This window comes from Arachis ipaensis, chromosome B3 (genome assembly GCF_059453495.1).
Source record: "Arachis ipaensis isolate K30076 ecotype BB chromosome B3, ASM5945349v1, whole genome shotgun sequence".
NCBI lineage: Eukaryota > Viridiplantae > Streptophyta > Magnoliopsida > Fabales > Fabaceae > Arachis > Arachis ipaensis.
The window spans coordinates 11,481,188-11,496,364 of record NC_142438.1 but is presented as its reverse complement, the minus strand read 5'-3'; the positions used below and the strand labels follow the sequence as shown (position 1 = coordinate 11,496,364).

General features: G+C 32.1%; 1 pseudogene; it reads right to left on the bottom strand.

Annotated features, from left to right (window-relative positions):
• Positions 1-3,447: 3,447 nt before the first annotated feature.
• On the bottom strand, positions 3,448-6,640 carry LOC148569849 (uncharacterized; annotated as a pseudogene).
• Between the last annotated feature and the right edge of the window lie 8,537 nt (positions 6,641-15,177).

Sequence of the window (15,177 nt, the reverse complement as noted above, 5' to 3'; positions counted from 1 at the left end):
TTTTAACTATACTATACTCTTTTACGTTACTCTAGTTTATTTGTACCATCAAAATGTTCTGATCCATATACTAAATCGTTGCTTTTCGTCGAGTTTTGTCTCCTTACATTGCTAAATCGTAGTATTTATATTGGTTTTATGCCATCTCCACATAAATCGTTGGTTCAGTGGCGGAACTTGAAACAAAATTTTGGGGGGCCAGATAGAAAATAATTGTCAAAATATTTTTGATATGGACCTCATTTAAGATAAGCTCGTCTAATCTCATCTCTCTGGTTTGGGTGATATTGCCAAATTTAATGTCGTTTTTCAAGATCTCGTTCCAAAAAGTTAAGATTAAAGTTATCAGATGTAACTTTTTGAACTTTTGAAGGTTATATCTCATTTTATTCGTGATTCATTAAAGTAGAAGAACTATCTACAGGTGTTGATATTGTAAAAGTTATATGTTCTCCTTCTTAAATATTAGTCTTCCTCTTAAAAAATGTATCAATTATTTGATTTTCATTATTATTTTATATAAAAATTTGAATATATATCCTGTAAAATATGTAAAGAAGAAGTTAGAAGGACAAATATTAAAATTTATAATATTTATTGAATTTTTTTTATCAATTTATACAAATACAATAATATTAATACTTATTGAATGTTCTATTATTTTTTACCATATAAAAAATTAAATTAAATAAATAGTAAAATATAAAATAATATTAAATTAAATAAATAAAAAATATCTAATTTTTTATATTTGAACTTAAAGATAGAGATAGTGTTGTTTATTGAACTTATTAGATACTTTAAGTCATAGTAAAGTATTTAAGTCAATTGAACTATTTTTTATCTTTTGAAAAAGTACTACTAAATTTTTTATAAAAAATTTGGGGGGGCCATGGCCCCCTTTGTCTGAACTAAGCTCCACCACTGCGTTGGTTTTACTAGTGTTTCACGCTGCAACAAACTTTTCACCTAAATTGTGGTGATTGATTGGGTTTTAGCTTACAATTTTAAAACCCTTAAAACCTAAGTAGAAACTAGAATTTAAACATAGATCCGGTTAATATAAAACGTGGCTTATGTCCTGATTTTACATTTTAGTTAAAAACTTGTATGAATTCTACAATTTATATTAAAAATAAAGGTAAAAGTATAATCATTTTATTTTTAAGACAATTTGATAGTTTTAATAATGTAATAATTTAAATAAATAAATGACCCTCATATATAATAAAAATATGTTAAACAACAACACATATATAATTATGCACATATACATTATAGCGGTGGATCAAACACTTTTGAATTACATAACCTCTATTTTGTCAGATTTTACTGCCAAAGTTGTCTGTCCATATATTATACTACTAAGTTTACTTATCCAAATTCATCAATTTTTATCTTTTCTATGGTAGTTTTCTTTTCTTTTCAAACTAACATAACTAACTACCAATCTGCCATTATTCTTCTTAATAATTGTGTAAATTTTTAGTGGTATAGGATTAGACTGTCCAAGAGATAGTGGTCCTTTTTGTTGTTGTTGTTGGTTGTGGTGGTGGTGTTAGTGTGTGTGCTTTTCTTTTTTTGTTTCTTAAAAAAAAAATGTCCTTTTTGTTGCTCGTATGTATAATTGTATCCACTAACTCGTAAAGTATAGTAGTGGTCCTGGTGTTCATTACGAAGTGAAAACTTTTATCATCATGATAATGAAATTGGAATATATATTGCCAAATTTTAGACCCTATCCAACCCCACTCCGATGGAAAATGAAAGATTAATCCACCATAAACACGACTCAAATGAGAATGAGAAAGGACATACACCAAAGCATTCTACACGTGCGTAATCCCTCTTTCCCAATACATATTACTATTATGAGCTCATATATAGATAAAAAGGCTGTAAGAGAACCAAAAGTTTGGTGAGCAATTTAGAATTTCTTTTTAAAGTAATATGTATTGTAAAAAGCTATAGTATTCGGATTAAAGTGAATTTAGAATCATTTTATTAGAAGAATTCAAATTCTACTATTTTTCTATTGATTATATTTTTTAATTCTCAAGAATTTTAGATAAAACTCTATCAACAAGAGAATTTAATTTCTAAAAGGATTTTACTATCTGTGCCTTAAGGTATTGATTAAGCATACTATAGAAAGAAATATTTTAATGCTTTTGATATATTTAATATATTAAAAACGTAAAAAAAAAATTGCAATAAATAGCATTCTAGAAAACTAATTAAGAGAGTAGTTAACTAAAGCCAACTAATTAGAAAACAGGAGGTATATTATAGAAAAGACAAAACAACTCTTTACTATTTTAATTTTTCGAATTTCAAAACTAAAGATACAAAGAAGGTAAGAATTGACTTAAGTTAGCTTATATTGTAGTTAACTCCTTAAACTTTTTCTTAGAACCTTTTTTTTATGATATGCTTAACCAATGTCCTTAAGGCACAAGATAGCAAACTCCATTCTAAAATAATGTGTGCTCCCTTTTTTTATAAATCTGATTTGTTAATGTGTACTTATTTGTTTAGCTAGAATAATAAATGTGTTAAAGTTGGAGGTGAGGAGGAATTTAAAATTAGTCCCACATTTAAAAAAACACAAAAAATGTAGAATTTATAAAATGAGAAATCATTAATTTAACACTTAAGATTTTGAATTGAATTTAATATCTGATAATATTTGTTCACTTGTTTTGTCTTGTTGTTTTGTCTTGATACTGGAATATAAAATTGGTCTCAATATCGTAAGGTTTGAATTGGATGTAACTTTTCCAATAGTCGATATAGTTAAGTTTTAAGGTAGTCTCTAAAGTTGCACTCGAGTCTTAAAATGATCATTGAAGTTAATAATTAACTTGAAATACACGACATACATAGGTACAGAAATAAAATCCCTTAATACTAGGAGATAAATTCCCTTAATACTAGGAGATACAACAGAATCAGATATCTAAAAACAGAAACTATATCAAAACAAAATAATTTATATAAAGCATATATCTCTCAAAATAACTTATATACAGCCTATATCTCTAATCTAATATTCAACACTCCCCCTCAAGATGGAGCATATAAATCATATGCACCAAGCTTGTTACATATGTATTGTATCCGAGGACTCCGGAGAACTTTGGTGAAAATATCTGCAAGTTGATCGTTAGAGTTGACAAAGGCTGTTACTATTTTTCCACTTTGCAACTTCTCCCTTATGAAATGGCAATCAATCTCTATGTGCTTGGTCCGTTCATGAAACACAGGGTTGGAAGCAATATGTAAGGCAGCTTGATTATCGCACACCAGTTCCATCTTACTTGGCTCACAAAACTTAAGTTCCTTAACTAATTGCTTCAACCATATAAGTTCACATGTGGCAAGTGCCATAGCTCTATATTCAGCTTCCGTACTAAATCTTGCTACAACATTTTGCTTCTTACTCTTTCAAGATATCAAGTTTCCACCAATAAAAACACAATAACCAGATGTAGAACGTCTATCAGATGGAGATCCTGCCCAATCTGCATCAGTATACCCAATCATCTGGTTATGTCCTTTATCTTCATACAACAAACCTTTTTCTGGAGCACCTTTGATATATCTAAGGACTCTAACAGCTATGTCCCAATGACTATCACATGGGGAGTCAAGAAACTGACTTAGGATACTTGTGGCAAATGAAATATCTGACCGAGTGACTGTCAAATAATTCAATCGGCCAATTAATTTACGATATCTACCAGGATCTGCAAGAGGTTCTCCTTGATCTGGACTAAGTTTTGTGTTGGGATCCATTGGTATATCTACAGGTCTAGAATTCAACATTCCATTTTCTTCAAGAATATCCAGAGCATATTTTCTCTGTGAGATACAGATCCCATCATTAGATTGTGCCACTTCAATTCCTAGGAAATATTTTAATTTCCCTATATCCTTAGTCTGAAAGTGATCAAATAAGTGCTGTTTTAATTGAGTGATTCTCTCATGATCATCTCCAGTAATGACAATATCATCCACATAAACAACCAGATATATGGAGGTCGTGGAGGAAGAATGATGAGAGAAAACTGAATGATCTGCTTCACTCTGAATCATGCCAAATTTAGAAATAACAGCACTAAAGCGACTAAACCAATCTCGAGGGGATTGTTTCAAGCCATATAAAGATCGGCGTAAATGACATACTAAGCTGGAAGACTCCCCCTGAGCAACAAACCCGGGAGGTTGCTCCATGTATACTTCCTCCTCGAGATCACCATGTAAGAAAGCATTTTTAATATCAAGTTGATGAAGAGGCCAATGGCGAATGGCAGCCATAGAAAGAAAAAGACGAACAGAGGCGATCTTCGCAACAGGAGAGAAGGTATCACCATAGTCCAAACCAAAGATTTGAGTGTAGCCCTTAGCCACAAGGCGGGCTTTTAATCGATCAATGGTTCCGTCTGGGCCGACCTTAATAGTATAGATCCAACGACAACCCACAGTAGATTTGCCCGGTGGCAATGAAACAAGATTTCAAGTACCAGTAGAATGTAAGGCAGACATCTCCTCAATCATAGCCTGGCGCCACCCTGGATGTGAAAGAGCTTCTGCTGTTGTTTTAGGTATAGAAACAGAAGACAAAGAGGAGGTAAAAGTATAGTGCAAAGATGATAAATGATGGTAACTAAGAAAATTATAAATAGGATTAGGATTACGGGTGGAACGAGTACCTTGTCTGAGAGCAATAGGAGGACTACTGCTAACTCCCGAAGAAGGATCCAAGGACGGTTCAACCACGGGTTCAGGAGATGAGTTATCTTGGACTGCAGGCCGTGGGCGGCGATGATAAACCTGGAGAGGCTTTGTGGGAATAGGAGGCCCATCTAAGTAATGAACAGGAAGCACCTCCGTAATTGAAGGTGAAGTGATGTCGGGTGCAGAGAAAAAAGGGGTATTCTCAAGAAAAAGTGACATCTGCAGACATGAAGAAACGATTAAGAGCTGAAGAATAACAACGATAACCCTTTTGAAATCGAGTGTACCCTAAGAAAACACATTTGATAGAGCGAGCAGTTAACTTGTCTTTGCATGGGGTAATATCATGGATGAAATAAGTACAACCAAAGACTCGTAGTGGAAGAAAAAAAATGTGCTCATGAGGGAATAAAATGGAATGAGGAACTTGATTTTACAAAACAGAAGAAGGCATACGATTAATTAAATAACATGCAGTCAGAACAGCCTCACCCCAAAACTTAAGGGGAACATGAGTATGGAGAAGAAGAGTGCGAGCAGTTTCAATCAAGTGACGATGTTTACATTCAGCCACACCATTCTGTTGAGGGGTATGAGGACAAGACGACCGATGTAGAATGCCTTAGGAGGACAAGTAAGACGAAAAGGGTGCTGAAAAATACTCACGAGCATTATTACTTCGTAAAATTTTAATTGAAGTTTTGAATTGGTTTTGAATTTCAGAACAGAAAGACTTGAAATGTGCAAATAATTCAGATCTATCCTTTATTAAATATAACCAAGTGCAATGAGAAAAGTCATCAATAAAGGTGACAAAATAGAAAGTTGGCTAATAGAAATCAATTTGAAAGGACAATTGGGCATGTAAAGAACAGATTTCAAAGGTAATGTAGGAAGAGGAGTAGCTTGACCTATTCCCTTAGCACCAATTTTAGAACCATCAGCCAAAGTGATAGAAGGAAGAAATGCAGGATGTTCAAGTTTAGAGAGGACAGAAGAAGTACCAGAAATGTGATCAGAAACACCTGAGTCAAGGACCCATGGTCCAAAAGAAGAGGAATGAGAGATACAAGCAACAGAATTACCAGAGTGGGCCACCGAAGCAACGGGAGTAGATGCCTACTTTGAAACTTGGTACTGGAGAAACTCATCATAATCATTGCCAGAGACAAATATCCTTTGTGGTTGTGCGGCAGAGTAAACGTCAGATGGCTCATTAGTTTGGACAACATTAGCTACCTTGGTAGGACGACCATGGAGAGCATAACATTTATCCTAAGTATGACCAATCCTATGGCAATAGGTACAACTAAGGTGAGTACGATTACCACGACCATTACCACGACCCCCACGGCCGCCCTGAGTGGGCACTTGAAAGGACACTTGAGAAGAAGATTGGGATGCCAATGCAGTTTGGTCGAAAGTATGGGTCTCAAGAGAGGGGCCGGATTGCAAGAGTCATGCAAATACGTCCTGAAGGGAAGGAACGGGTGAGGTGCCCAATATTTGTTGCCGAAGAGATTCAAGTTCAGCTGGCAACCCAAGTAACGTAAGTACCAAAAACAGCTTTCCCTGTTGAGCATGATGGTCATCAGCATTAGACACATAGGGAAGGAGAGTCAAAAACTCTCCCTTGACAGCTTCCACAGCCCCAACATAAGATTCCATATCAGTTCCTTGAAGCTGTAAACTACACAGCTTCTTAGCAACATCGTAAAGTCTTGCAATGTCATTAGTGTATAAAGCTTTAGCACGGTCCCACACCTTTTTACAAGTTTTGTAAGCCCGAAACATAGTCAGCTTTGGTGGATCAATGGTCTGCCACATAAGGTTACATAGCTGGGCATCAATCTTCTTCCAAGTGGTTTTGTCAGCGGCGCGAACATCATCAACAGATTTAGTAAGGTGGTCTTCATAGCCTTGGCCCATGAACCAAAGTTCCACAGAATCAGCCCAAGAAAGGTAATTTTTGGCACCCATCAATTTTTCAGAGGTCATTGTAGCGGTTCCAGAAACAACAGATGTTAGAATAGCCGGTTTGCCACTATTGGAGTTGGTGTCGGGGGTTACCTCAGAAGACATGATGGCAGACACTCAGAAACGGCCAGAAAACACCTGCAGAAGGAAAACGAGGGCCGGAAAAAAAAAACCTGGGCAGCGGAGCGTGACGTTCACGCGCGTCTGGAGCGGAGGCGCGTGAGGACCACGCGCAGGAAAAAGGGGCGGCGCGTGTCAGCGCGTGCGGCAGTTGACAGCGGTGAAATTTTGGGGACAGGCCGAACTTGGCTTTCCGGCTCTGATTCTGGGGTTGCTTCGGAGTGGGTCTGATGTTTGACAAGGTTCTGACCGGAAAAACAGTTTCTGACAAAGAGACACAGCTGATAGTGTCAGCTGGTGGGAAAAGGGAACACGGCTGAGAGATTGCAGCCGGAAAAGAAGAAAAACAAATAGAAACCAGAGCCGGGTCGGAACCCGCTCTGATACCAACTTGAAATACACGAATGGAGTGAGACAAGGATTGTGTTTTGGATGAATTCCTTGAGAGAATCATCTCTCAGCGTCAATATATATATATATATATATATATATATATATATATATATATATATATATATATATATATATATATATATATAGGTACAAAAATAAAATCCCTTAATACTAGGAGATACAACAGAATCAGATATCTAAAAACAGAAACTATATCAAAACAGAATAACTTATATAAAGCCTATATCTCTCAGAATAACTTATATACAGCCTATATCTCTAATATGATATTCAACAAGTTACTCAACTTTATCCTCGAATTTGTACTCCGGAACTCATACTAATCTCTAATGCGCTTTCCGTTCCTCCCTTTCCCTTTCCCCTTCCCCTTCCCTTCCCTTTTCTCTCTTGCTGCATCTCGCCGGCCTCCGTCACGTCGCCGCGCCGCACGCCCCCTTCCCCAACCTACTCTCTTACACTCTTGTCTCTTTTCTATCTCTCTTTGCCTCTCCTTCTCTTGTCTCTTTTTTGTCTTCCTCTACCTCCTTGATCTCAAAATTAATTCCTCTATTACCTCATTTTATTTTTCTTCATACACCCCGTGCAGAATAACAAATGCATAGAGACAGTAAACTAATGAAGTAAATTAGTGAAACAAAAATTCCAGTCAAACAAGAAATGAATTGTAAAAACATGGACAAACACAAATGCCAAAATCAATACATCCAGACATCCAGAACAAACTCTATTACAATAAAAAAATTGAAAGGAAAAGAACCCATACAAAAAAAAAAGACAGAGAAGAGAGACTAGGTTAAGAAAGGAGGCGAGCAGCGTGACATCATGACGGAAAAAGAAAAAAATCCACTATAACATGGAAGAAAAACCCACCATAGAGAAGGCTGAGTATGCAAAATCAAATGCTCCAAAGTTGACACCATCAAATACAAATGCCAATGAGTTCAGGGGTTGTGTTAATGCTACAAACTGGAAAAACAAGTAACATCAATTTAGAGGATTTTAACACTTGCTTTAATGATTGAACAAGGAATAAAATTATCGGTATCTCTATTCTAATGAGATGGAGGACTTTAACATCTTCAGTTTAGCTCCAAAGTGCAATCATGTTCCAAGAATAAATGCATGCAAAATTTTGGAGGAGGGAAAGGGAAAGGATCTCATATTGGGAGTCTCAGTTTGGAAAAGATGAGAGGACGGGAAAGGAAAAGGACCTCAAGTTGGAGAAGGAGAAGAAGAAGGAAAAGGAGAAGGGTTAGGAAAGGAAAAGGGGAGACTCGGGGAAAGGAAGGCGCTTTGGCTTTTTGTTTTGTTTTTTTTTTTTTTTAATAAATATAAAACAACATTGTTTTTAATGTTCCGAAGGGAAAACGCCTTAGGGATTAGTATAAGTTTCGAAGTGTAAATTTAAAGATAAAATTAAAAAATTATTAATTTTAAGAATCACTTTAAAACTTAAATGCAACTTTAAAGACCACTTTAAGGTTTAAGCCATAGTCTAGAACTTTCCATCCCACGTAGCACAACAAAATGTTTACCCGTTTTATTTTTCAATTTTGTGATTTTTGGTTTACAATTTTTAACTCGTAATTCTTTTATTTTTTGAACATGGGCCAAGCCCTACAAGTAAAACCCAATCCGCAAACCTGGTCCCCAACCTATTCCTATGCCCATTACAAAAAAATAAACCCTATTCCTATGCCTCTTAATTCGTTTTGTGAGTGCGAACTATTCATTTTGGCCATGCTAGTTTCTTTTTTTAGGGTAAAGTTCCACAATGACTTTGATAATGAATTCATGACCAGTCATATGAACATTTTTGGGTAGCATTCTTAGAAAATTTTAACAATTGGGCTATAAGCAATAGCAAAAGAATTAACCCTTTTTTTTTTTTCAAAAACCTGACACTATAAACTTAAAAAAGAAAAAGAAACGACAAAAAGTGAAAAAGTAGTGATCGTTGTATTTGTATACATGCTTAGTTGCTTACAGCTTAGAATATGACAAATTGTCAATTAGGAATTTAAAAATGTCATATAAATAATAAAAATTAATCATTAAATTGTTCACTATATATTTATATATAAATATATATTATTTAATTTATTTTTAATATATATTTTATATTGTAATGTGTATTTATATAAATATTTAGTGTAATAATTAATTTTTAATGTATACATAATATTGATATGAATTAGAATCTGATACTAAGCTTGAAATTATTGAAAGTAATTAAAGTTGTTTTCAAGAAAAAAATATCTTAGATCAAGTCTTTTTTACATCTAATTCTCAAATTAAGTAATGACATCTGGATTTTTTTTAAATCTTAATATGAGTATAAAATTTAAAATTTTAATTATTCACTTAGAGCAAAAAAGTAAACATGTAATTGTTTGAATTGAGAATTGACTGAAATAAATATAAAGATATAATACAGCTGCCAAAAACACAGTGTCCTTTAAGGCATGTCCACATAACATTAAGGCATAGATATAATAATAGTTCAAAACAAGAGGAATTACCAATACCAGTATAAATTCTCAAACCAAATATTCACAAGAGTTCAACGTATAAGAACAGATCAAAACGCAGCACATTAAAAAGAAAAGAAAAGTTTTTCACCAACTATTAGGAAAACCTAATTAAACAAACTTGTACGAAGATGCAAGCATGCACGAAAAGGCAAAAGTAGATTTTGTGACACAACATAATAATTCTCAAAATGGAACAAGTGACAAACTTCAAATCACACAGTGACACATTGAAAGTGAACCACAACCCACAAGCGATAAATTTAATTTAACAAAAGAACAAAATGAGTAATAAAAGGGAAGGAAAGAAAATGCTAAAAGTGTATTCTATAGATAAAACTATTTTGGGCTTTATTTAAAAACAAAAGTATTACAGTCTGAGGAAAATTTTCCAAACAGGTTGGATATGATTTTTCTTGGCATGTTGGAGATTCTGTCGTGTATAATTTTTTTGTCAAAAGAAGAAAAAGGAATTGATAAAGATTCCTTTGGTATTTGTAATAATGTAATAATATTCTCTTGAACTTTAGTGAGGCTAATATTGAAGATTCAGGTGAGTGGGAATAGCACCAAAATGAAATGGAGCCCACAAATAAAATAGGCGTAAATAGTGGACAGTTTAAGCTGTGACCAACTCCTTGGAGCTTGGACCAAGGGCCGGCCTCTCCCATAGTCACATGTGTTCGCACCTTTTTTTTTCCTTCACGGAATAAATAGTTTAGAGTAGACTGTCATTTAGATTAGCTAGGATTTCGACCTAGAATTAATTAATTTTTTAACCAAAAAAAAAATATCAATTAGATTATTTACAATAATAATTAGTAGATATGTTTACTCTTTTAACAGGTAATACGAAATAAAATAGAATTATTTATATATTTTGTTATTTATAGTAGTATGTATTTTATTAAAAATGATCTAATTTTAGATAATAAATTATTTATTATCTTTTAAATTTTCATATAATTTATATCAACTGTTCTTTATTTATTACGAGTCTTACCAAAATAGATGAAGTTGTTATTTATATAATAATTTTTTATAAATAAACACGTTACAATAGTTAATAGTACATAAAAGTACTATCGTTAAATTTTACGTATTAAATTAATAGAAGAACATAACATGTTCACTGTTTGCTATCGAAAAAAATCAAATTGATACTTCTTTTTCTTAAAAGACTAATTAGTTTGAAGTCAAAATCTTTGAAATCTTAGTTGTCATTTTACTCATAATTTTATTCGAGTAGATGTTACTTTAAATAGATGCTAGTTTCCCTAGTCAAATTGATTTGTGTTTAGAAAAAAAATAGAATCGAATGGATGAAATTTAGTCAATTTAAATTGGATCGAATAAACATATTTTTAAATGGATCTAAATCAATCCAAATTGATTAAGCCAGTTGGATCGACTTAAATACCCAGATATCTAAATTAGTAAATATGTGACGGCGAAAAAAAAAAAGATAGCACCAATCCAAATTGATTAAGCCAGTTGGATCGACTTAAATACCCAGATATCTAAATTAGTAAATATGTGACGGCGAAAAAAAAAAAGATAGCACAGGTGAATTACAAATTATAATATATCATTAAATTTATATTTAAATAAATATCATTTAAGAATTGACGAAAAAATCAGAGTTAGAGTAATAAAGATAACAGACCTGCTATACATACATGCGTTTTTGGCTTATAAGTCATATAACTTGGGCCAAACCCAACAAAAAGGATGCTCACTCATACGAGCGTGTTAACACGCGCACTACTCAATGGTTTTTATAGCACGCTCACTCACCATTACGAAAGACGCTTCTTCTTCTTCCTCGATCAAAACCACAACTGTCGTTTTTCCTTCGTGTTCCTCCTCTTCATCCTCCTCTTTCTTCTTCTTCTCCTTTTTATTTACGTTTCTCCTTCTTTTTCTTTGCGTGTTTCATCTTCGTTGTCTTTTTTTATTACTGTTGTTGTTGCTGCATTTTTTTCCTCCTTCTCTTTCTATTGATTTTGCAATATTATGTATTTTTTTCTTCTTTGTTTGATTTTTTTCTCCCAAGAAGAATGACGAGAATATGAAATAAGAAGATGAAGAAGAAGAAACAGTAGAAGATGAGGAGGAGGAAGATGAAGAATTTTGAATTATGCAAAACTTATCAACACACATACACCGAAAATTCTCAAACAATACACCCAAATATATTCGTGTTACACCCAAATATGTTCGTGTTACACCTAAATTTACTGCAAATACAGAAAAATATTTCTCTAATGCTGCATTTTTTTGTTCTTTTTTTTTCCTTATTTCTTTCTTTCTCTTAGTTGAACGAATGTAAGTTCATCATCTTCCAAATAATTTTGTACCATTATGTGTTTTTTCTTCTTTTTTGTTTGTTTGTTTTTATTCTTATTAAATGAGTAAAACAAGTTAAAAAAATATGAATAAGGAAACAAAAGAAGACGACAATGACGAGGAGGAGGAGGAGGAGGAGGAGGAGGAGGAGGAGGAGGAGGAGGAGGAGGAGGAGGAGGATGATGATGATGATGATGATTATGATGAAGCAGAAGATGAGGATGAGGGAAAATAAGAGTTTTGAATTATGCAGAACTTATTAGCACACATATACCGAAAATTCTTAAACAATACACTCAAATATCTTCGTGTTACACCCAAAGACAGAAAAATATTTTCTTTAATGCAGAACTTTTAAATTACATTCAATTCAAACCATCAATGATGAACAACAATTTTCACAAACAAAAACAATATTATTCACTTACAGAATCATAAACTACTAACAAAAATATTAACTAGAATCAAACCACACCTCAGCTACTTGATTAGATTCAAAATAATCAATTTTGTTCTGGTTCAATTGACAATCTAAACTTGAATTATTCATTATCTTCAACAACGATATAACTGACGATGGAGGAGAAGGAGAAAAAGGAAGGAGGAGAAGAAATTCCAATGAAAAAAGAAGGAGGAAGATGAGGAGGAGGAGGAGATGGTGGTGTTGGTGAGAGAGTAAAATAAGAAGAAAATTGAGAAGGTAAAACAAAAAGGAAAAGATGAATAAGAAAAAAAGAAGAAGATGGTGATGATGATGAAAAAAAGAAGAAAAAACAGCAGAAAATGAGGAGGAAGAAGAGAAAAAGTTTTGAATTATGCAGAACTTATCAGTACACATACATACATAGAAAATTTTTAAACAATATATCCAAATATCTTCGCGTTACACCCAAATATCTTCGTATTACCCCCAAATTTGCTGCAAATACATAAAAATGTTTCATCTAATGCTGCATTTTTTTCTTCTTTTTTTCCTTATTTCTTTCTTTCTTTTAGTTGAATGAATGTAAGTTCATCATCTTCCAAATAATTTTGTACCATTATGTGTTTCTTCTTCTTTGTTTGATTTTTTATTCTTGTTAAAAGAGTAAAACAAGAAGAAACTTAAAAAGATAAAACAAAAAAAAAGATGAATAATAAAAAAAAGATGATGATGATGATGATGGAAAAGAAGAAGTAGAAGATGAGGAGGAGGGAGAAGAAGAGTTTTGAATTATGCAGAATTTATCAGCACACATAGACCGAAAATTTTTGAAGAATACACCCAAATATCTTCGTCTTATACCCAAATTTGCTGCAAATACAGAAAAATAGTTTTTTAATGTAGAACTTTTATATTACATTCAATTCAAACCATCAATAATGAAACATTATTCACCTATAGAATCATAAACTACTAACCAAAAAATTAACTAGAATCGAACTACACCTCAACCACTTGATTAAATTCAAAACAATAATTAAATTTCGTTCTGGTTCAATTGACAATTTGAACTTGAATTATTTATTATCTTCAACAATGAGATAATGAGGAGAAGGAAGAAAAGGAAGGAGGAGAAGAAATTCTAATGAAAAAGGAAGGATAAAGAGGAAGAGGAGGAGGAGGTAGTGTTGGTGACGACGATAACGAAAAAGAAGAAGAAGAAGAAACGTGCAGTAACAGCACGAAGAAGAACGTGCATGCATTGATTGAAATCTGTTAAATTAAGAGGCACGTGAAATATGGGTGCGTAAGATGCACCGTACACGCGTGATGATGATTTAAAAAGAAATGATTTGTATAGTAAAATAACTTGTATATGGAGAATAATTGTAAACATAATATTTTATTTCTTTAATGCAAATATAAAACTAATCGAATTTGCTGATCCATACTTTTATTTATGCTGTAATGACTCTCTTAAGTCTTAATAAATGATTTGCAAGTGATAAATTCCTATCTAAAACATGCTTGTATTTGTCTCTTTGTGAGCATTATAATGCTATGTGAATACTATACATACATGAGAGAATCTATTCTTTTGTTTTCTTTAGTTGTTTTGAAAACGAGAGGTTCATTACTTTTATTTGCTACATGTTATTTCTACAAGTTGTAATTTCACCCATAATTTAAAACTGCATGTGTTAGTTTGCTGAATTTCAGGTAGATATGATTTAAACGTTAAAATTAATAATTAGATGCAAAATATTTACCAAAATGACAAACATATATAAAAAATAAATTGTTCAAGTTTTATGATTTAAAGTTATTCAGTGGTTCTTATTTTTAATTATAAGGAGAAGGGGAAAAAAAAAGGTAAAGAGGTTTATATATATAAGAAAGTGGGCATTTTATTCTTGATGCTTCCACTTCCCCTTTGAAAAAAAAAAAAAAAGGAATGACCGAATGAACGAATCAAAAGATAAAGTGATTACTAAAGAAAGGTAAATTTAAAGCGGATTAGTTTTTACATTCCAATAGTCTAAAGTATTTTATATTACCTACTTATTATCAATAATATGATTTGCCAAATATAATTTGCCATAACATTGAAAACATTAAATATTTTGTTATTATCGTAGTAATTTAAAACTAGAAGTTTTATATAATTTTTTATGTCGATAATAAATTAAAATGGAGAAAATAAATAAAAATGAATATTTAAATTGAGTCAAAAATAATAAAAGTATTGATGTAGTAATAAAAGGTTTAATTATCTATTGGTTACTGTATGTAGTTTTACTAACTTTGTAATTAGATTTTTATATTTTTTTATTAGATTCTTACGTTATTTTTAACTTTATAATTAGATCTTTTTTAGTATAAAAAATGTTAGAGTTAATTGAATATTTTTTTATAAATTGAGAGTATATATAATTAAAAATTTAATTAGATATTTGACTACATATATTTTAAAAGAAATATTCTGATAATTTTAATATTTTTTATATAAAATATTCTAAATATAAAATTAAAAATAGTGTAAGAATTTAATTAAAAAATATAAAAATTTAATTAAAATTTAGTAAAATTATAGAAACTAATATAATAAATAAAATGCAATAA